The 24,120-nt window shown below is 44.7% G+C and overlaps 1 pseudogene; it reads right to left on the reverse strand.

Moving 5' to 3' along the window:
- Positions 1-1,201: 1,201 nt before the first annotated feature.
- LOC121581515 lies at positions 1,202-22,155 on the reverse strand (annotated as a pseudogene).
- Between the last annotated feature and the right edge of the window lie 1,965 nt (positions 22,156-24,120).

Raw genomic sequence — 24,120 nt, forward strand, 5'->3', positions numbered from 1 at the left:
GTCTGTCCTCGGTTGCAACACTCACTACCGTGTTCCAAACTGCCTCTGGAAGCAACATCAGCACAATAACTGTTCATCGGGAGCTTCATGAAATGGGTTTCCATGGCAGAGCAGCCACACACAAGCCTAAGATCACCATGTGCAATGCCAAGCGTCAGCTGGAGTGGTGTAAAGCTCACTGCCATTGGACTCTGGAGCAGTAGAAATGCGTTCTCTGGAGTGATGAATCACGCTTCACCATCTGGCAGTCCGACGGACAAATCTGGGTTTGACTGGCCACCACAGAGCCCTGACCTCAACCTCATCGAACACCTTTGAGATGAATTGGAACGCCGACTGCAAGCCAGTCCTAATCACCCAACATCAGTGCCCAACAGAACTAATGCTATTGTGGCTGAATGGAAGCAAGTCCCCGCAGGAATCTTCCAACATCTAGTGGAAAGCCTTCCCAGAAGAGTGGAGGCTGTAATAGCAGCAATGGGGGGACCAACTCCATATTAATGCCCATGATTTTGGAATTAGATGTTCGACGAGCAGGTGTCCACATACTTTTGGTCATGTAGTGTATATTGAAAGCAGATGCTTTCACACAGGTGTGGTTGGTGAGTTAATTAAGCTATTAACATCCCGTCATGTATAAAAATGTTGGCTACCATGGCTATACCCCGATAGGATGACAATGCCCCCATCCACAGGGCACAAGAGGTCACTGAATGGTTTGATGAGCATGAAAACAATGTAAACCATATGCCATGGCCGTCTCAGTCATCAGATCTCAACTCAATCAAACACTTATGGGAGATTCTGGAGTGGCGCTTGAGAAAACGTTTTCTACCACCATCAACAAAACACCAAATTATGGAATTTCTCATTGAAGAATGGTGTCACATCCCTCCAATAGAGTTCCAGTCACTTGTAGAATCTATGCCTAGGTTAATTCAAGCTGTTCTGGCTCGTGGTGGCCCAACGCCCTATTAAGACACTTTATGTTGGTGTTTCCTTTATTTTGGCTGTTACCTATTCATACATCCAACTGATTCGTGTATTGTCTGCTTTGAGAATATCCCTAAAACCCAGACAAACATACATTTTTTTGGTGGAGATGAAAAGGTCTCTGACCAAAACATTGACACAATAAACAATGTGCAAAGGTATTGTATGTGTTTGAGTTATCATTTTTACAATGGAGATATAAAACATAGTCACATAGAAGAAATGCAGATTAAATGGAGAAATGCATAATCCGAAGAAATCTGAAGAATGCAAACAAAAATAAATCTGTATCAAAGTTCAAGTATGAATTCCTCACAATGAGTACACAGTTCAAGCCAAGTGTTCCTTTCCCATCACTGTCAAAAGCCAGAAACAGAGTAACCAATCTGGGACAGGAAAAGATAGCTCTACATGGCTACAGTTAAATCAAGTGGCACAGTCTTTAAAATCTCAAATGCTGGTGATAACTTCAACTCCACAGTTCATAACCAATTACAGTTGGCTCGCACCCCAAGGCTCTTGAAAAGCAATTTGACCTCTCCTCATAGCTCAAGTCTTTCACCGCCTCCTCACTGTGGGTAAACATCTCTTCTTCCCCTCCTCCTCTTGCTTCCTCCTCTCCTCCTTGGCCTCTTTGTACCTCCACTTGGGGAGCTGGAGGAGCTCGGGGTCCTTGCTCTTCCTTCTCTTCTCAGGGTTGGGCCCAGAGGGGACCTTGCACAGCCTCACCTTGGGGACCACAATGCCAGGCCTGATACTGCTCCTCCTCATCATGTTCAGGGGCAGCAAGCTGGTGCGCCTCAGGGCCGAAGTACCGGCCACCGCAACTTTTTGCAACATTTGGGTCTGCAGGCTGGCCCTCTTCTTAGGAACCAACTGCACCTGGGAGTTATTGAACAGCTTCTTGTTGTTGTTGAAGCGGTTGGGGCCCAGGCGCTTCAGCTCGTCCACTCGCTGCTTCCTGAGGATCTCCGGCATGGCATAGTGCCGCTTCTCGATGCAGGGTGGGCTTCTCGGGGCCACGGTGTGGCAGGCGGTGGCGATCAATGGGCTGGACAGGGCGGTAGTGATGCGCACCATGTGGTCCATCACACCGGAATCCACGGGGTCCATCTTCATGCGGAGGGAGAACCTGCAGCAGGCCTTGTCTGCCACCTTCTGCCAGCAGCTCTTGGACTCCTGGCATTGGGTCACTAGCTCCTGCAGCATGGGCCATTCCAGCTTGTAGGAGTCACAGAACTGCTCGGCGCACGGCTCATAGCGGCATGTGAACAAAGCCCACTCCCTGGAGGTCATCTTGCGGCTGTAGTCCCTCGCCTCCATGTCCGCTCCTTGTAGAGGGAATACACAAATAAAGAGAGGCATTGAATGTGTTGGTATTCAATTGTCATTTCAAAATGTTTACATTTATCGGAGCTCTTACAGATGTCGGATCTTAATTTGACCCGTTTCATCACAGGAGGAATATAGGAGCAGCAGGAGTATTTGAATATCTGAAGAAACAGTGTTTGCATACAATACAGTAACGTACCTACATTGTACCTTAGACTGCATGGCCACTTGGCACCAGTTCAACAACTAAATTTTGACAGTTGATTCGTAACCTTAGGTTCGCTAGAAACGTTAAGATGTCCTCTACAAAGTGTTGACAGCATTCCACAAGGATGCTGGCCCATGTTAACTTCAATGCTTCCCACCGTTGTGTTAAGTTGGCTGGATGTCCTTTGGGTGGTGGACAATTCTTGATACACACGGGAAACTGTTGACTGTGAAAAACCCAACAGTGTTGCAGTTCTTGACACACTCAAACCGGTGCTCCTGGCACCTACTACCATACCCAGTTCAAAGGCACTTAAATATTTTGTCTTTCACACATTCACAATCCATGTCTCAATTGTCTCAAGACTTAAAAATCCTTCTGTAATCTATCTCCTCCCCTTCATCTACACTGATTGAAGTGGATTTAACAAGTGACATCAATAAGGGATCATAGCTTTCCCCTGGTTTCACCTGGTCAGTCTATGTCATGGAAAGAGCATATACATATATACCGAAAAAGTGTCAATGCTCTTGTGGCTGAATGGAAGCAAGTCCCCGCAGGAATCTTCCAACATCTAGCGGAAAGTCTTCCCAGAAGAGTGGAGGCTGTTTATAGAAGCAAAGGGGGAGCAACTCCATATTTTTGCCCATGATTTTGGAATGAGATGTTCGACGAGCACGTGTCCACATACTTTTGGTCATGTAGTGTAGCTTTCTGGGCAGAGAGGAGATCTCGTCCTATTCATCGTCTCCTTTGCCCAGATACTGGTTCAGTTGTTGATGTGTATGGATGCATTTCAGATAAATGCACATTTGAATGTTGCAGTAATAGGATCTATATGCCTACAGTAGCAGTAGTACATTTATTCATATTCTGTCTGGCGCTTTTAACATTTTAGCGAGTTAGAGAGGGTCATCACTAATTACTACAGCCTCAAAGTCATGCAATTTCTCTTCTTAAAATCTGATTTTAAACCTAACCCTAACCTTAATCACACTGCTAACCTTATACCTAACCCTAATGTTAAATTATGACCAGAAACCACATTTTTGTTTTCATGAATCTTTACTATATAGCCAATTTGGACTTTGTAGCTGTGCTAACTAGTGACAACCGCGAGAGAGGGAGGATGAGTTTGATAGCTGGCACTGTTCCAAACGACTCGACTGCCCCGGAATGTGGTGAAAGAGAACTGCAGTTTTTCAGTGAACGTATCTAAATCTCATTTAGATACGTTTTTCTGCGAGAAAAGATACAATTAAGATCCGACATCTGTAACTTTACAAACGTATTCTTCTTCACAGTGGGCCTAGCAACAAAATAAAGAAAAAGTAAACGTTGTAAAAATTATATAGAAAAAAAGAAATATTATAGCTTTACCTGCCCTCCCTTGCATGGCTGCCTTCATCAAAGCGGTGAATCCATGGCAGTTCCTACGCTCTAGGTCCAGGTTGGGGAAGTAGTTGATCAAGCAGCTGGATATCATAATGTTGCCTGATATTAAAAAATAACCAAATGTGTTATTCACCTTATTCACAATAATAATATAATAATATAATATGCCATTTAGCAGACGCTTTTATCCAAAGCGACTTACAGTCATGTGTGCAAACATTTTTAAGTATGGGTGGTCCCGGGGATCGAACCCACTACCCTGGCGTTACCAATTGAGCTACAGAGGACCACAATGAACCAATTTTAATTATACTAATTATTTTCAGATCAAAACCTTTGTTTTAATCTGGCTGTTTTCATTTAGAATAATCATATTCGTTCATGACACATTCCCAAAATATACTGTACTAGGAACCAACCAACCTGCCAGCATTGAAACATCTGTAGATTTCTTACCTGCTTGAGCAGCTGTCATGAGGGCTGTATTCCCCTCGTTGTCTTGCCAATTGACATCGATGTGGGGACACTGAGAGAGCGCTATGACCACATCCACCCAGCCGATGTAACAGGCTACTATCAGCCCATTCTGAAAAACACATACCACATTCAAAAATCAGTGACACATCCCTCTTTTTGGATGTATGTTTACTGCTTTAGTTATTGTAAGTCAGTGGCCTTCTGGTGACTCTTTTGACACACAGTGCCATACTGTTCCAACTCAAACATTTGGCCTTGCGCATAAAGTATAGAACGTCACACAACTACAGGTACGTCACTTGTCTACTTTAGATCTCAAGAAAGATACACAACTCCAGACGTGGCTGCTGCTAGTGCTTGTGAATGGCTTTGTAGCTAACTAAAGACACAAGGCAAGCTCACCCACCCAGGACTCTGAGGTCACTGTTACACTCCCTGGAGCCTGATTTTCTTAAGACGGTTGTCTCAGTGCTCATTATCCCAACACAGTTGCTTCACAGGGTCAATTGGATCAATAGCTCTGCTCTTTGAGGCGCGTTAACAGCTACTCTAGCTCTAGGTGTGTGGTGCTAGACTTGTGTTGACACTGTAGAATATGACAGTGGGTAGTCTCATTTGTTAATGAGAGATGACTTAAAAACTATCTATCCTTGGGGTTCTTTGAAGTATTTGTAAAACAATTTATCTAACAAAATAAACAAATACTTGGCGTGACACTGATAAACCTATACGATTGGAGGGTAATATATAGCCAGAGACGCCAACTGACAGGCCTACTGATCCCCAAGGAAATTCCAAGTTAAGTCTCAGCTAATATACTTTCTGGAGCTTTCTGAACCATCTGCCTGCTGTTGCCTACAGTGCTAATCACAGTCCACCAGACCTATGGTGAGATAGCATAATGACGTATAGTAAACAGTACACAAGAGTGGCTCAAGGGCTCCGTTTGTGGATTTGGGGAAAACCCGGTCACCAAGGCAACTGTACAACCAATCACAGTTAAGATATGGATTCAATCAGTATCGAGGAAGATCCGTTTAAAAATGTAAAGGTAATTTCCGATTGAGCCGACATATGCAGTATTTACCGTGAATACAGTCTCGTGCAATAAAGTGGATCTTCAGCACTATGGATTGAATAGAGCCCTAAGTCATCTGAAGAAAACTCGTTAGACATTGTGTATTCTCACTGCTTAGTGCTTACATGGTCAACTGATGTAAAGGTCTCTGAGGTAGGCCTAGACCACAGCTTTGGGACCAAAGAGGAATTACAAGTAAACAAAGCGTTTTGCCCACTCATAATGAAAACCCGAAACTCAAAAGCTTTGAAGGATCAGCAGAACTTCCAGTATTCTCACTGCTTAGGGCTTACATGGTCAACTGATGTAAAGGTCTCTGAGGTAGGCCTAGACCACAGCTTTGGGACCAAAGAGGAATTACAAGTGAAAGTATCTGACAACAACACCCCATCTACAAACAACCCAAAGGAGAACATAATCTTGGCATGGCTCACTATCTATCTTGGCCCTGCTATCTGCAGTGTTGGGGAGTAGTGAACTACATGCAGTTCAACTACTAATTAAACTATATTTTGCAGTAGCTTCGTGGTACAGTACCAGTCAAAAGTTTGGACACACCTACTCATTCAAGGGTTTTTCTTTTATTTTTACTATTTTCTACATTGTAGAATAATAGTGAAGACATCACAACTATGAAATTACACATATGGAATTGCGTAGTAACCAAAAAAGTGTTAAACAAATCAAAATATATTTTAGATTTTAGATTCTTCGAAGTAGCCACCCTTTGCCTTGATGACAGCTTTGCACACTCTTGGCATTCTCTCAACCAGCTTCATGAGGTAGTCACCTGGAATGCATTTCAATTAACAGGTTGTTGGGATCTATTTTCTTATAACTAGATGTGATGCCTAGCTTAGAAAGAATACATGAATGATTAAACATAATAGGTTTGTGCTGTACTGATATATATTGTTTAACATAACAAGCTGTGATTAATGTGAGGAACCGTTAGGGGGTAGGCTGAGACAGACTTGTGACTCACACACACACTGCCTCTTTGTTAAACCGCTCAAGGACATGTGTTCTGCTACAAAGAAGAACAAACTATGTCTGAGGTTGCTGACTCGAGACAAGTTGTATAGATAACAACTAATGCCCGGCAACAGTGAAGCGCCAAGGGGCTGGGACCAGCCTGTGCGCCATCGATAGGTTGGGTAAGTTTAAACCACACCCAGCCTCTACTCTGACAGGCCCAGCAGAGAGCGGGAACTATCTCTGTCAGAGTATTTAAAGAAGAACTTATAACAAAAGCTCAGTTCTCTGTCTGCCCTGCGTGGTTTTTCAGTGGGCCCGTATATACGAACATCATATTTACCATTCAAGTGTTTGCATTAATTAAAATACTAGTCTATTTTAGAAGACGTATATTGACCTCTTTTTGTTCCTATACCAGATTTGAATAGACGCAACTTGACAATTGGTGACCGCCGATGTGATCTGGTAAAGGGACTTCGCTGGGTATTGTCCGGCCGATTGGACATCGCTGTCGTTTCACAAAGAGTCCAGACAACTAAAAACAGGTAAGCAGACACCTATTGTTATATAACTAAAGTTCTGCACATTGGCTTTATCCTAATTAATTTTGTGAAACACCTGTTTGATGTAAGTGAACTAAATTATGAATTATTATACGAATTATTATGAGTAGATAAGCACCATATTGTGACATGCAAACCTGTGGTGAATGTGATGTTAAACCATGGTACCATAGAGTATTGTTCCACCGGCAAGGTCCGTAACTACGAGGGTACAGCTAGGACCAGGAAAATACTGAAATCCTCAGGCTAGGACCACCAGGGGTGGGTACTGGGGGTATAGGGAGTTATTGGATTAAAAGTGTTGCGCTACTGGCAAGGATCGTAACTACGAGGGTACAGCTAGGATCAGAGGGACACTTACAATTTTAGATAGTGTTGCGCTATCGGCAAGGTCCGTAACTAGTATGGCTAGGATCGTAGGAGCACTTTAATGTACACTATAGTGTTGCGCTTCGGCAGGGAGTTGTACTTGGGGGATACAACCCAGATCGGAGGAGCACTTTAAAGTATAGGGTGTTGTATGAATGAGAGTGCAAATGATCCCAGTGTAATAAAATAGTGATTGCAAATGAAATAAAAGAGTGAATGCGGGTTATTAAAATGAATAAACCTGTATACCTTGATAGAAAACTAATTAGGAGTTAAAGAAGTCTGTAGCTGCATAAACCGTATAACCCGTTAATAACAATTGGGAATAGATATACTAGGGTAGAGAAATTAAAATAAAATATATATTAAAAGTGAGACATAGAATCATTAAAAAATTTAAAATTTCTAAAATAAAGATAAAAAGAAAAAAGTGTTAAATAAATATGGCGGGACACACAGAGGCGGAACGGGTGCTGAAAGTACTGAAGTCCACCCTTGAAACAAACTGAGGAAAAGATGGAAAGGAGTGGAAACGGAGAGGAGAAAAATTATACAAAGAGTGAATAGAAGACGGTTGTATAATTGCAACTGACGGAATCCCAGGAGACGGAGAACCTGGCAGAATACTAGAAACACTGAAAAGAAGAACTCAGAAAGCAGAAGGTGAATGGAAGAAAGAAGGAGAACCCAGAAGGGGTAAAATCAAGGAAGCAATGGAAAAAGCAAGGCTGAAGGAAAGAATAGGACTAGCAATGTTGGGAAAACTTACGAAAATGTGGGAAGAAAAACAGAACAATAAGGAGAAGCAGGACAAGAAGGAACGATCCAGGTTTCCTACGGAACCGCCACCAAGATTATACCCAAAACTGCCTACGTCTCCACCCCCATACGAGGCACCAAAGCTAATGGCTCCAACACTGGATATTTTGGGGCACTGCTAGAAGCAGCAAGAGCTATACGAGACGGGGTTGAGAACATGTCCAGATTACAGGAAGAAGAAAGTCGTATGAGCCTGATGGGTGACGGCGACAGGGGAAGCCTGATGCTTGATGGGGGTTTGACCCAAACAGAACTGAAGAATCAGGAAAGGGAGGACAGAGAGAGAGAGAAGAAAGAAATAAGGAAGTGAAAATATTGGAAGAGGAAGTAAGAAGAGGTGCGAAACAGCTGAAGGAAATGGAACAAACTATGCGAGACCTGAGCGAGGAGAGGAAACAAGAAAGTAGAGCAACCTCTCCACCAATGATGCACAGAGGGCACTATATAGACATGGGAGAAGAGCATGAAGAAGCAGTGAGAGAGAGAGAGAGAGAGAGAGAGAGAGAGAGAGAGTAGGAGGGGGCCAGTACCCACTGATAGCCTTACCTAATCTATTGGCGGGGAATGAAAGAGGCCCCAGCAACCTTAGAATGAGGTGAGAGCTAGTGCGGTTTTCATTTGGTGACGTCACTTGCTCTATGAACTGGAAGTATTTACTTTGAAAGGATCGCGGAATGTGTGGGGTGACTGGCAATGTATGTAGAGGGTCCCTGGTTCGAACCCAGGTAGGGACAGTGGGTAAAGCTTTCGCATTGGGGCTATAGACCTAGATTACTACGTGGATTGAGAAATGTGAAAGGTTGAATTAGATAGCTTAAGTAGAAGTATTCTAGAAAGGTCTATGAAAATATGTTACAAGGTCCCCGCGCCTCCCCCGTTGTGTAGGAAGGAGCAAGGGGAGGGGTGAGAGATAGTTCAAATGATAGGAATATAATTAAATGTATGCTTATCAATGATAGCAAGTATTTGTTTTATTAATTAGGGCCTAATCAGAGAGAACAGTTAAAGAAATTGAATAGCGAACTGAAATGGCGATAGAGCTGTGAAAATTGAGTTGAGGACAAAGGAGAATAATTTATGGCTCTGGTTAGCGAAAAAAAAAAATAGAGACAGTCCAGCGAGTTAGATTGAGCTGTAAGATTTCAAGTAGAGGTCTAAATACTTGACTGGAAGGCAGTGCTTTGATCAATTCTAATTGTTTTTACTTTATTCGATAGGTTGCTTAACACCAGTGGTGTATGCAAATAGTTGGTGAATTCTAGAACGATAATTTATTTTCGTTACGGGGACCAGGGGATGCAAGTAGCTTTAGCTATTATGCTGAGGGAAAAGCACCAACCTATAGTGGGTTCTAGATTTGTTAAATAAACAAACTTATATTTTTAACTAAAGTAATGCTATAGGCTACAATTATAACATTATCAGAAAAAGGCACAATTTAATGTGAAATAGTTATTACAATTATTATTAATAGTTATTACAGTTATTATCATTGATCCAGTAATGATAGAAGGATAGTAGAGGAAAGGCAAGGGATTAAATCTCATTTAGGGAAAGAAGAAGAGTATGAAGATATATTAGGGAGAAAATACCATTAACTGAGGAATATAAAACGTTTAGCTGAAAAAGACAACAGGAATAATTTACCTTACACCCTATTATAGACATTAGACCACACCAGAAGTAGAGATGGCAGGATCACCAGTAGCAATCATGAAGAGAAGGTTTCCAGAGAATAGTGAAGATATTGGTAGTATCTCTAACAAATGAGAAAAAGGACCAGAAAGATAGTAAGTAAATGGCCAAAGGAGGGAACATTTGATGTAACCATGATTGTATTGGCTAAAAAATGAAATATGACATTTACAGGGGGGACAGGAACAATAGAAGGGGAGACAGATTTTCCTAGGGGGTTGATCAAATAATTGATAATGGATCATTTGAGATGAGATCACATGTAGCAGATTTAGGGTAATCAATTAAATAATCATTGTATACTCTAGGAATTTTGAGTGGTTTTATGGATTAGTTATGAGGAATTAGATTGATACAAACAATTATTGATGGGTTAGGACTGGGGATATCTGTATCATGTTTTGTGTGTACTACCATCTTTAGATTACTGATGGCAATTGAAGGTTAACAAAATGTATAACCAGGAGAAAGAGATTAGCTTATCTCATTGGAATGTTGCCTAGGGCTAGGGGGAGCAGTAGTGAAGTTAGGCAGTATTTAGGTCATAAAAGTGAGCTACCAAATTAAGTGGGGCCTGGCTATTTGTGGTTGTTGTTTTTCAAATTGGGTTTTTCAAATAAAAAACAACACACCTAGTATGATGGTTATAAAGGGTTGTTATGTTAAATTTAGGGGGTTTGTGTTAGGTTTGAAAGATTTAAGTATGGACCTGTCATGTCCAACCATCTTCAGGTCAAGCCCGGGAGAGCTGGGGTAAAAATAAGGGATGGCAATTGGATGATAAATTACCAATATTACCTAAGTGATTGTTTAGGTAGGTGGTAATATTGACACATGAGCAGAATCATGTGTCAAAAGGGGGATGATAGTAGATGGTAGGATTAAATAATAAATATATACGAAGGAGAGGACAAAATACTTAAAATATATATATATATATATATTTTTAGATACAGTCTAGAAAGAGAATGCAGTCAGAAATAGAAATTGAGAGCTGAACACGTGTGAAGATAGTTTATTAACCACACCCGTATGTCAGAGGTTTTGTGCCCCACAGGTGAACTAAAGGAGAAGGTGACCCACTCTATCTAACCAGGTGACTGGTGAGCATCCAGTCCCTAAAGAAGAAAAACTGGAAGCAGGCCTGTTGGGAAGGGCCCTATCAGGTTATATTGGTCATTGCCTTTGCCATTAGAATAGCAGAAAGAGCAACCTGGGTCCACGTTACCCACTGCAAAAAGGTAAGAACACATGCAAGCACCACTGAACACATGCAGAGTTAGAGAGAAGAACTGGCCCAATAGGGTCTGGGGATCACCTCTGTTAACGAAGATCTCCTACCCCGACCTATCATCACTGTAGTGTGTTCTCAGGGTGTGAGTATGGGGTAGTACCAAGCAGAAAGACTGAGGACAGGAGAGGGTTGGCGGTTTTTGGGAATATGGATAACTTGAGTTGCATCATAGTCTCGGTAATGGTCTTGATATGTCAAGATCCACCACCAATTGTGCTATGCCCTTACCATTGTTAAGAAGTAAAAGAGAAGAGAAGCGACCCGACATACTGACCGTCAAGGACGAGTGGCCTACAAAATGGGAGTCAGAGAAGGGCAGACTGTCAGATTCAAAATAAGGGTTAGGGACGTAGCCAATGGGTGGGGTACATGTCAATAAGCAATTTGGGATTATAAAATCCCATTATATTCGTGTTCGGCCCCCACGGCGGATTGTTCCTAGACTCAAGTGTTTAAAAACACTTGGGGATGGGGATATGAGACCGAGGGGGACTGAACATCCAGATGGGGGGTAAAGAGAAACAAAGACATCACCAATTATCAATTGGAGATAGTAGTAATGTGACAGACTTAAGTTCGGAAGCACAGGAGAGAATTTTGAACCTTACAGCCACTGTAACCGATGTGTGGTGGGCGTGTGCCAGTAAAGGCAGTGTAAGGCAGAGAATTCCAAAAGGGTGGCTAGATACGTGCACCCTGGTTCTACTGGTTCAGCTAGTTAGAATTAGTCACCAGGAACCAAGGATTAAACAGATGTAGGAGGAGTTTTAACAAGAAGGAGAATAGCCCTATTTAGATGGATGCGATTGGGATACCAAGGGGGGTATCGGATGGATACCGAGCTATGAAACAATTAGGGGAAGGGTTTACTACCACGTCCTTTTGGTGGGTGACAAGCAAAATTGTGGATTGGATTAATTATATCTATTACGACCAACAACGATTTATTGGCTGGACTAGGGATGCAACAAAAGGGATCTTTGAACAATTATCCGCATCTCACTCTTATGACTTAGTAAAAAGAGGTTGGCTCTAGATCAGGCAGAAAGGGGTGGTGTCTATAGAATGGTAAGCCATTGTTGTACATTTATCCCTAACAATACCAGTCCTGATGGGAGTATCTCTAAAGCCCTAGTTGGTTTAGATAAACTATCAGCTGAAATGAAGAGCATGGCTGGAATGGAGGGAAACGGACTGTTCTCCTGGTTGGGGGAGTGGTTTGGTAAGTATGCTGCACTGGTGGTTACTGGATTTCTGACCCTAGTAGTTGTGTTTCTAATATTAATGTGCTGTGCTGCCTGTGTAATTCCTTGTTTGAGAAAGTCTGTTACAGATGTCGTGCATGCTGCGGGTATGATGCCCCTCCTAGGGGCTCAAGAAGGAGATGCAGACACTGAGATGAAGCTGACTGAGGATGACCCTTGGTTTGCTATTGGTGAGGTGGTGGAGTGACACCCTAGTGGGTGTCTAAAGGGGGAATCAAAATTCCCTGTTTGTGTTTTTATGTTTTATAAATCCATTTTAACTATTGTGAATGTTTGTCTTTCCTTATGTGAAGGTTTGAAGTTCCTGGGTGGCTGGTAGCCAACCTAGTACAAGTTAGGTGTAGATGGAAGGACTGAAGGCCTTTTTATTATCATTATTGCCTATTAATAAAAGTGTGATTCTTTTTGTTTGTATTGTATTTTAATGAGTGACACCCTAGTGGGTGTCAAAAGGGGGAATCCTAAATTTCCCTGAAATTTCTTATTTTGGGTTCACACCCAGCGGGTGTGAAAAGGGGGATTGTTGGGATCTATATTCTTATAACTAGATGTGATGCCTAGCTTAGAAAGAATACATTAATGATTAAACATAATAGGTTTGTGCTGTACTGATATAGATTGTTTAACATAACAAGCTGTGATTAATGTGAGGAACCGTTAGGGGGTAGGCTGAGACAGACTTGTGACTCACACACACACTGCCTCTTTGTTAAACCGCTCAAGGACATGTGTTCTGCTACAAAGAAGAACAAACTATGTCTGAGGTTGCTGACTCGAGACAAGTTGTAAAGATAACAACTAATGCCCGGCAACAGTGAAGCGCCAAGGAGCTGGGACCAGCCTGTGCGCCATCGATAGGTTGGGTAAGTTTAAACCACACCCAGCCTCTACTCTGACAGGCCCAGCAGAGAGCGGGAACTATCTCTGTCAGAGTATTTAAAGAAGAACTTATAACAAAAGCTCAGTTCTCTGTCTGCCCTGCGTGGTTTTTCAGTGGGCCCGTATATACGAACATCATATTTACCATTCAAGTGTTTGCATGAATTAAAATACTAGTCTATTTTAGAAGACGTGTATTGAGCTCTTTTTGTTCCTATACCAGATTTGAATTGACGCAACTTGACAAGGTGTGCCTTGTTAAAAGTTAATTTGTGGAATTTCTTTACTTAACTTTAGTTCAGTAAACTATATGTTTATTAAGGTTAGCTTTAGTGTAGCTTAACTTCTTCCAGTATGAAGTAATTGGTAGCTTGGTAAACAATATTTTCAGAGTAGCTTCCCCAACACTGACTATCTGTCTAGGTCAATTGAAGAAAATAAAAAAAAGTGCAGTTTAAGATTTGCCAAAATAACGTCTTAATCTGCTTAAACACAGTGCACATTCAGTGTGTTTGATTTGAAAACACTGCTGTGTGTGTGTTTGTTTACATCTACACAAACTACACATTAGGGCTCATGTCATGCCAGTGGTGGATGTAACATGAAACAACTGAGGGCATTTGTTGCCTTTATGCATCCAGACACTCGTGCCATTAAGTGTTGCATGACATCAAACTTCTCCCCTCATTTGTACTGTATTAGTCTGTCCCGTCACAAGACCGTAAGAAGGGAATACACAGGAAATCAGGGACCAACTGTATTTAGAATCTACAAGCAACACCTTTTGAATATAATGTACAGTACTAGTCACTGAATGCATAGGCTACTTATATTCCTAGTATTATTGCTTTACCACTTATGAGGATACAGCAGTGAGAAACACATCCAAAATTGCATTGGGTCTAACCCTAATGTCTACCTGTTCGCTATCCATAATGGTCATTAATGGTGTGAAGAATAAGGTATTTGAAGCCCCCCCCCCCTTGGTATTGTCCTGCTGCACCCTGATATCTTGGGTGAAACTTTTAAAAGCTCAGCCATGATTACGAGCTACTTCAACTCTATCTCAATCTCAGTGGCGGTCGGTGATGTTGAACATAAGGGAGGATGATAATTGTTTTGATGAGCATTGCCTAATTTCTATTACAACATATTGAATGACTGTCATTCATATTCCATTCACCCAGATCAATGTAACATCGATAGGTTTAGGCTACTACATGATGCTCAAATTTTTCCTATACCCATCATGATGTTGCTACAACCTAGCCTATGAATTAAAGTTTACAACGTAGGTGCACAGGTTGAGAGAAATTTGAGTAATAAAGGTGACAGACATTGACAGATTCAATACCACCTTGCACAATCTTGCCTGCATCTAGCTGATCTAGGGTGTAATCATTAGTCCAAAAGTTGCAAACGAGAGTTTCTATTTGACAAATTCAGGTATGTTTATCTTCGTTTCGTTCCGTTTGCTTCCGTTTAAGAAACATTTTTCAACAGATTCGGCAGAATGAATACACCCCTGATCACACGCAAACACAGTTCACTTTCATAGCAGCCACATATAAACAGCATGATCCCTATGATCGTTGGATAATTCCTTCTCGCATCTACATGCCCTCCTCCTCTCACCATTTCCCTTTGCTTGTGGACTTCAGTGCACAACACATCAGCTGTCTGTGACCAGGCGAAAAAAACATTCCAAGCCAAATCTTCATATCATAATGACGCTACACACAGCCTACATTGTTGTCACCATATTAGCTAACATCAAGTCAACATAGCTACTAGACCTAACACGTTAGTAAACCCACTACAATCATGCAGTACAGTGTACAGTTGGCAAGCAGTTTAGCAGTTACACCGGCGGGCCCCAGTGGCAATAAAACCAAAAGCTTACCTTGACTTGGAAGCGTTCCAGTGTTGGATAGCCATAGCCAGCTAGGTAACATAGGATCCCTCTCTGTTTGAGCCGGGTGTTTGAGAAGGCTGAAGTACCTAGCTGCATTTACTAGCTAAGTAAGTGAAACTGAAACAATACAAAATACATCTTGTTCTCTCTCGCTCTCTCCTGATTCTCCTTCATTTTTGAAGAAATGTATTCAACCATTGTCTTTCTATCTTTTTGAGTCAACTACTCACCACATTTTATGCACTGCTGTGCTAGCTAGCTATAGCTTATGCTTTCACTACTAGATTAATTCATTCTCTGATCCTTTGATTGGGTGGACAACATGTCAGTTCATGCTGCTATTAGGTTGGGTGGGGGACTCAGGTGCAGAGACGGACACACGGACCAAGAGGGTGGATTAGGATGTAATTTATTCAGCGTGTCTTGGCAGAGAGAAGCAGTTCAGGGTGGAGTAGCTTCAGGCCGGGGTAGGAGCTGAGTAGGGTGGAGAGCCAGTAGTCCAGAGAGCTGGATGACGAGGATATCAGACAACAGAGGAGCAGGTTGCGGCGTGGGAATGGCAGGCAGGCAGGCAGCAGGAACAGACGGGATCACAGGTAGTGTAGGAACGAACTGGCGCTGGAGAGGTGTCCAGCCCGGGTAGATAACTGCTGGTTGATTGATGACAATGAGCCGCAGCTGGAAGTAACGGAGCATGAGAGAGAATGGCCACGCCCCCTGACCTAGATCCTCTGACTGGGCTGCACAGCAGGGGGAGACAGACACAGACCACACACACACACAGGGGAAAAAGGAACAGGGAAACAAGCGGGAACCGGACCAACAGTGCCGAACCGTAACAGTACCCCCCCCTCAACGGGCGCCACCCGGCGACCCACCCGGCTTGTCAGGGTGGTCCCTATGGAAGTCAGCCACCAGCTGCGGATCCAGTATAAATCGTCGGGGAATCCAGGACCTCTCCTCGGGACCGTATCCCTCCCAGTCCACCAGGTACTGAAGCCCTCTACCACGCCTCCGGACGTCCAGCAGTCTCCGCACCGTGTAGGCTGGATGGTCGCATCAATCACGCGGTGGCGGAGGGGGATCCCCAGGCGGACACAAAGGGCTGGAGGAGACCAGCTTCAGCTGGGACACGTGAAATGTAGGATGGACTCTCATGGCCTGGGGAAGCTTCAACCGAACAGCCGAAGGGTTGATGATGGAGTCGATCTCGAAAGGACCCAAATACCGGGGCGACAGCTTACGGGAGTCAGTGCGCAGGGGGATGTTGCTGGAGGAGAGCCAGACTCGCTGACCAGGCTGGAACTGGGGAGCGACTACCCTGTGCCTGTCCGCCACCCTCTTGTTACGCTCTGCTGTCCGTAGAAGGGCCTCACGGGTGTCCACCCACACCTTGCGGCAGCGACGAAGGTTATCCTGAACTGACGGGACGGCTAACTCCCTTTCTTGAGACGGGAACAATGGCGGTTGATACCCCAAAGCCGCCTCAAAAGGTGAGAGGCCGGTGGCAGATGAGGTGAGGGAATTGTGGGCATATTCGACCCACGGGAGATGTTTGGCCCAGGTGGACGGGTTCTGGGATGTCACACAGCGTAGAGCAGCCTCCAGGTCCTGATTGGTCCTCTCAGTCTGGCCATTGGATTGGGGATGGAAACCTGATGAGAGACTGACAGAGGCACCCAGAGCCGAACAAAACTCCTTCCATACCCGAGAAATGAACTGTGGACCTCTATCGGACACTATGTCCACAGGGATTCCATGGGGACGGAATACATGTAGGACAAAGAGGTCGGCTGTCTCACTGGCAGACGGTAATTTTGGTAATGCAACAAAATGGGCAGATTTAGAGAATCTGTCCACGATGGTGAGTATGGTGTCCTTACCCTCAGACATAGGAAGTCCAGTGACGAAGTCCAAGGCCACGTGAGACCAAGGACGACTCGGGACTGGGAGAGGCCGCAGCAGGCCCGAAGGAGCCCTGTGGGAAGCCTTACTTTGGGCACAGATGGAACAGGCCGCCACGTACTCCCGGACGTCAGCCTCGGCGGATGGCCACCAAAAGTGCCTCTTAAGTAGCGACAGTGTACGGTTCATACCAGGGTGGCAGGAGAATCGTGAGGTGTGGATCCAGTTGAGCACTTGCGGCCGCACGGCTGCGGGAACATAGAGAAGGTCGGGGGGCCATCGGCCGGTCCAGGTTCCAACTCTTGTGCCGATCGGACGAGGGACTCGATTTCCCAGTGAACAGCCGCCACCAAACAGGAAGCGGGCAGAACAGGTTCAGGATTGCTGAAGTCTTCATTGTCTGTAAACTGGCGAGAGAGAGCATCAGGCTTGACATTACGTGTGCCAGGACGATATGTTAAAATAAACTTGAACCTGCTGAAGAACAGAGCCCATCTGGCCTGGCGGGAGTTCAGCCTCTTGGCTGACTGGATGTAAGCCAGGTTCTTGTGGTCTGTCCAGACTATGAAGGGTTGCTCTGCTCCGTCTAGCCAGTGCCTCCACTCCTCCAACGCCAACTTGACAGCAAGCAACTCCCGGTTACCCACGTCGTAGTTCTTCTCAGCAGGGGTCAATCTCCTGGAGAAAAAGGCCACAGGATGGAGCTTCTGGTCCGTGGGGGAACGTTGTGACAGGACTGCCCCCACCCCCGAATCAGAGGCGTCCACTTCCACAATAAACTGCAAACTAGTGTCTGGATGAATAAGAACAGGTGAGGTGGTGAATAGTTCCTTCAATGTACTCACAGCTGACTCGGCCTCAGGCGTCCACAGGAATGGCACCTTAGGGGGAGGTGAGCTTGGTCAGGGGGCAACCACTCGGCTGAAACCCCTGATGAAGCGGCGGTAGAAGTTGGCGAAGCCCAGGAAGCGTTAGCTGCTTCCGAGACGTGGGTGTGGGCCACTCCACAACCGCTCTGATCTTGTCAGGGTCTGGTGACACTTGTCCCCGCTCGATAATAAAGCCCAAAAAGGGGACGGACTGCCGGTGGAACTCACATTTTTCTGCTTTCACATACAGTTTATTTTCCATGAGGCGTTGGAGAACCAGACGGACGTGGGAGACGTGTTCATCCTGTGACTTAGAGAATATTAGAATGTCATCCAAATAGACAAACACAAAACGGTGTAGAAAATCCCTCAACACATCGTTAACCATGGCCTGAAACACTGCTGGGGCGTTAGTGAGACCGAATGGCATGACTAGGTATTCAAAGTGTCCGAGAGGGGTATTGAACCCAGTCTTCCATTCGTCTCCCGGCCTGATCCTAACGAGGTGGTAAGCGTTACGTAGGTCGAGTTTGGTAAACACGGTGGCACCATGAAGGGGTTCGAATGCTGAGTTGATGAGAGGCAGGGGGTACGTATTTCTGACTGTGATGTTATTAAGTCCTCTGTAGTCAATGCAGGGGCGTAATGTTTTGTCCTTCTTCTCAACAAAAAGAACCCAGCACCAACAGCGGAAGATGAGGGACGAATGATGCCAGAGGTTAGGGAGTCGCCTATGTAAGTTTCCATAGCTTCTCTCTCAGGACGGGACAGATTGAAAAGCCGACTGGACGGCAAAGGGGCTCCAGGCAGTAACTCAATAGCGCAATCGTATGGCCTATGAGGTGGTAGTGAGAGTGCTTTGGATTTACTGAATACCTCGGCCAGGTCCAGGTACTCCTCAGGGACTGAAGAGAGGTCTGGGGTTTTGACAGGGGAAGCAGGGGAACCTACCGAGGGCGGAATAGCCGACCCAAGGCAAACAGAATGGCAGTGAGTGCTCCAACTGTGTATTTTGTGGTTTTGCCAGTCAATATGGGGGTTGTGAATGCTAAGCCAAGGGAAACCGAGGATAAGGGGGGAGGCCGAGGAGGAGACTACTTTAAACTGGATGGTTTCTTTGTGATTGCCGGACAGCATGAGAGAAACGGGGACAGTTTGATGGGTGATGTTGGCAAACTGATGGCCGTCAATAGCGGTTACTGTTATAGGCTTAGGCAGGGGCTTAACAGGGATCTCAGCCTGAGTGACCAGGTTAACGTCAAGGAAACTATCCTCAGCACCAGAGTCGATGAGAGCAGCTAGTGGGAGAGATAGATTCCTGAACTGGACTGTAGCTGGGATAACTAGACGGGGTGCTGTGGGCATTGAGTCAGGTGTAGCACTCGCAAGTATGCCCACTTTTACCTGCGAGCTTGGTCTTTTGGGCGAACCGGACAGTTAACCAGGAAATGAGTGCGGTCCCCACAGTACATGCACTCACCAGCCCGCATGCGCCGTTCCTTTCGGCAGGGGACAGACGAGCACGGCCCAGCTGCATGGGCTCGTCTAGTTCCGTGGAGGGATCCGCTGCGGTGTGGACCCGACCGCCCCTCTCCTGTCTCCTCTCCCGTAGCCTGTTGTCTATTCGTGTAGCAAGGGAAACGAGAACATGAAGGTTAGCAGGCTCATCACGAACAGCTAGTTCATTCTTAATCGTGTCACTTAGACCGTTAACAAACGCTCCCTGAAGAGCTTCGTCATTCCACTTGGAATCGGCTGCCAAGGTCCAAAAATCAATGGCGTATTCAGCCACGCTACCCGTGCCCTGTCGTAGCTTCAATAGTCTCTTTGTGGCGGTCCCGGCATGGTCCGGGTGATCAAACACAACTTTCAATTGAGAGGAAAAATCGTCAAACGACAGGCTGGCAATCTGCTGAGTAGAACAAGCCGCTTCTGCCCAAATCAAAGCTTTGCCCCTCATTAACCCCAGTGCGTAATGTACCTTTGAGGATTCCGTGGAGAAAGACAGGGGCTTCTGTTGGAACACCAAGCGGCACTGAAGCAGGAAACCACGGCATTTGTTCAGGTCCCCGTGAAAGGTTCGGGTGAGGTTGTAGGGGGTTCCCGAAGGGCAGGAGCGGAAGCCGAGCCTGGAGCCACTGTAGGAGGAACAGGCGGAGGAGAAGCAGAGGGAGGAAGGGTAGTGAGTGTTACCAGGTTAGCTACCTGAGAGGTGAGATGAGATACTTGATCCAACAACTGCTGGTTGTTATCCACAAGAGTCCGGATGAGTTGGTCGTGTTGTCCCAATAACATTCCCTGTGAATGGAGGGCGCGTTGTACGCCATCACCCGTTGTTTCATGTGGCATCTCTGCTGAGTCCATGTTTGGCCAGTTCGTTCTATTAGGTTGGGTGGGGGACTCAGGTGCAGAGACGGACACACGGACCAAGAGGGTGGATTAGGATGTAATTTATTCAGCGTGTCTTGGCAGAGAGAAGCAGTTCAGGGTGGAGTAGCTTCAGGCCGGGGTAGGAGCTGAGTAGGGTGGAGAGCCAGTAGTCTAGAGAGCTGGATGACGAGGATATCAGACAACAGAGGAGCAGGTTGCGGCGTGGGAATGGCAGGCAGGCAGGCAGCAGGAACAGACGGGATCACAGGTAGTGTAGGAACGAACTGGCGCTGGAGAGGTGTCCAGCCCGGGTAGATAACTGCTGGTTGATTGATGACAATGAGCCGCAGCTGGAAGTAACGGAGCATGAGAGAGAATGGCCACGCCCCCTGACCTAGATCCTCTGACTGGGCTGCACAGCAGGGGGAGACAGACACAGACCACACACACACACAGGGGAAAAAGGAACAGGGAAACAAGCGGGAACCGGACCAACAGTGCCGAACCGTAACAGCTGCAAGAGCTCTGATAGGTTGGAGGATGTCCTCCAGAAGTTGTCATAATTACTGTGTAAGTCTATGGAAGGGGGTGTAAACCATGAGCCTCCTAGGTTTTGTATTGAAGTCAATGTACCCAGAGGAGGACAGAAACTAGCTGTCCTCCGGCTACACCATGGTGCTACCCTACAGAGTGCTGCTGAGGCTACTGTAGACCTTCAATTAAAAACAGTGTGTTTTAATCAATTATTTGGTGACATGAATATATTTTGTATAGTTTTATTTAAAAATATGTTTCACTATTTTTATTTGTATGTAATTCACTGAGGAGGATGGTCCTCCCCTTCCTCCTCTGAGGAGCCTCCACTGCTCAATCTGCAATCCACACCCCCATCTGTTCCAGTGCTTAACCAACTGCTCTGAGTATTCCTCTGAGATTGTCACTGTCCACAGAAATGACACAGTTTGGGCCCTATATGACACTCAGCCCTATACAGAAAGGGGAGCAGAAAGCCTGGAAAAAAAATTACTGGTTAAAATCTCTGCTGTCATTCTATCAAATCCCTATAAAGCAAATTCCTGATCGGTGGAGATCTCATGGAAACCTTCTTTACAAATATCTACGTTCCAATGTCCATACCAGCAAGCCATGTAGAAAGCATTATACATTGCATCATTGCAAGTAGGATGCCAGTGTGGACATTGGAACAGAAACCATGTTATATGTTTGTACAGTAGGCCTTTACTTGATAATACTGATATGTCACAGAAAACAGTTAATTTCTTTAACGACACCACAAACATACTCTGTTGTTCTTGTCTGTTTCTCTCACTTCCTCCTTTGTCACCCCTTGCCTTATCATAATCTTCACTATGATGGAATTGTTATTGGAGCAGGCCTTGAAGAAGGACAGAGGTTTGGGGGTGTCTGGGCTGGGAGACCTGTATTTAAGAGAGTCATCGGGTGGATAGAAGGAGTTAGGCAATACTCCTGATATCCTTTGGCAGATCTGGCAATGTGTCAAAGTCAAACTCTTCAAATTCCTGATAGACGTCATCGTCGTCGTAATAGTTGCTTTCCTCATTGTCTCCCTCATTAGGATCCTCATTTTTATCGCCTGCGACCGTCTCCGACAAAATAGACCACCCCTCATCTCTGGGACCCCTGACAGCCCTGGCCTGGCCTCCAGAGATCCCATTCTGCTGAACATTTAACAAGGTCCCTCCACCTGGGTCCTCTGTGATCAGCATCATTTAACCTCCTGTTTGAATCCACCACAACAAGAAGAACAAGGCACCAAAATCCCAATCTCATCTGACCAATTCCCCCTCATTAAAAATGTAAATTCTTAGCTAGGTTTTGAAGAAGAAGCAATGTCAGTACAATCCCCAACCAGAACATAATCAAACATTTGTTCTGGTTCCAAAGCCACTTGAGGAGGATGCCTCAGAATGTCCCTTTTAATCCATCAATAAACCTTGTTCCCTGAAGCATTAGACGGACATCAAATACCTTGTTTACATTCATGTGACATCCCCAAAGGATCCTCTTGTTTTCATCAGCTCCTCATTTACCTTCTGTTTTTCTCACTTTCCAAATGGCAACCGGCAACAACAATGTGACAGCTTGAGAATTCATTTCTTGAATACATTTGTTGCCAAAGTTGTCCCACTAAACGCTGTTCACCAAAAGGCACTGTATTCTTTTAGACAGTCTCTAGTTCCTGCTGTGCTGATACCTTACTCTTCTATGCACCTGCAGTAAAACATTTTGTTTCCTTTGACTGATGTGGAAGATAATAATTTTCTAAACTGACGCTTCATAATCCCTTTAGTCAGTCGCTCCTGTCTCTCTCGCTCTCTCTCTCTCCCCTCCTCTCTCTCTCTCCCCTCCTCTGTCTCTCTCTCCCCCTCTCTCTCTCTCTCTCCCCGTCTCTCTCTCACTCTCTCGCTCTCTCTCTCCTCCTCTGTCTCTCTCTCTCCCTGTCTCTCCCCCCTTCTCTTATACTTTCTACTTAGTGGGAACTTTTGTAGTCTGATATAGTAATAGTATCTCCAAATTATATAGTTGAATAAAAAAAGTATTGAATGATAAAAGTACAGATTTAGTAGACTAGTATTGTATTTTCTTGGTCTGCATAGCTAAACCTCAATTCACAGATAAATTAGATATCGTACTCTCTCAGACATATTTTTCATTGCATGCCTGTGTGTGATAAACTGTTTTTGCACCATACCCATACCCTAAAACTATAGTTCATCCATTGACGTGGGGATTCCCCATCAGTCACTTCATGTCATTACCACCTTACCTCCGGCCCCGACTTGTTGTGCAGCATTTGCATATGACCCTAATCTATGGTTGGCTGCGGCTGCTGTTAGCTCTGTCTTAGCTGACTGTTAATTGGATACAGCAGAAATAACATTGCCTCTTACATATGTTTATTCTGAAAGTAAAGTTTGGGTCGGCACGATAGTGTGAAAGGGGTGTTAGAATTAGAATCTAGTAACCCATTTCAATAAACATTAAATATGCAGCCAACACAGCATTTCCAACCTCAACATATATCCATACTTGAGCTCCAAACACCTGTTGATGGAAATGTCATCCTATTCGCTTTATATAGCACTACTAGTATAACGTGGCAGATATTTCTGTCCAGATCTGGGATGGTAATCAAACATTTTCTAGGGATGAGGACAACACATTTTGACCTGCAAGTTATTTACAGTTTGACCATCAGGATTAGGGGCCGAGGAAAAGTATTAGCCAACCAGGATATCTCTCCAGGAAAAACAGTTATTTTGAGTTCCATTGATTTGGCATTATTCAGCATTATTGTAGATGTAAAGCTACTATCAGGTGTGATTATGTTATAGGCTATGAGATGACAGCATCATGACATGGCCTGTACTGAACCCAGTGCTGCTATCATAATGGGCCAGATTCTGACTTAGTAGTTGGTATTCAGACTTACTTTATGCAGGTGTGTAACAGGCTTTGCAGGCATGGTTCCCTTGCACGCGCAGAATATGTTTATTTAAACCGCTGAAAACCCTCCCACTTGCTGGCCAACAGATTTTCTCAACAGAATTTCTCATGGAGTTTTCATTCAATACGGTTTTCAGTACATTTATCTTAAAGCATCCCTTTAAATACGGTGTACCTTTAATTCTAATTTTGTCGACAGAATACATGGAGAGAACAGGTTCAGAACA

Source organism: Coregonus clupeaformis, chromosome 14, assembly GCF_020615455.1.
Source record: "Coregonus clupeaformis isolate EN_2021a chromosome 14, ASM2061545v1, whole genome shotgun sequence".
Classification (NCBI taxonomy): domain Eukaryota; kingdom Metazoa; phylum Chordata; class Actinopteri; order Salmoniformes; family Salmonidae; genus Coregonus; species Coregonus clupeaformis.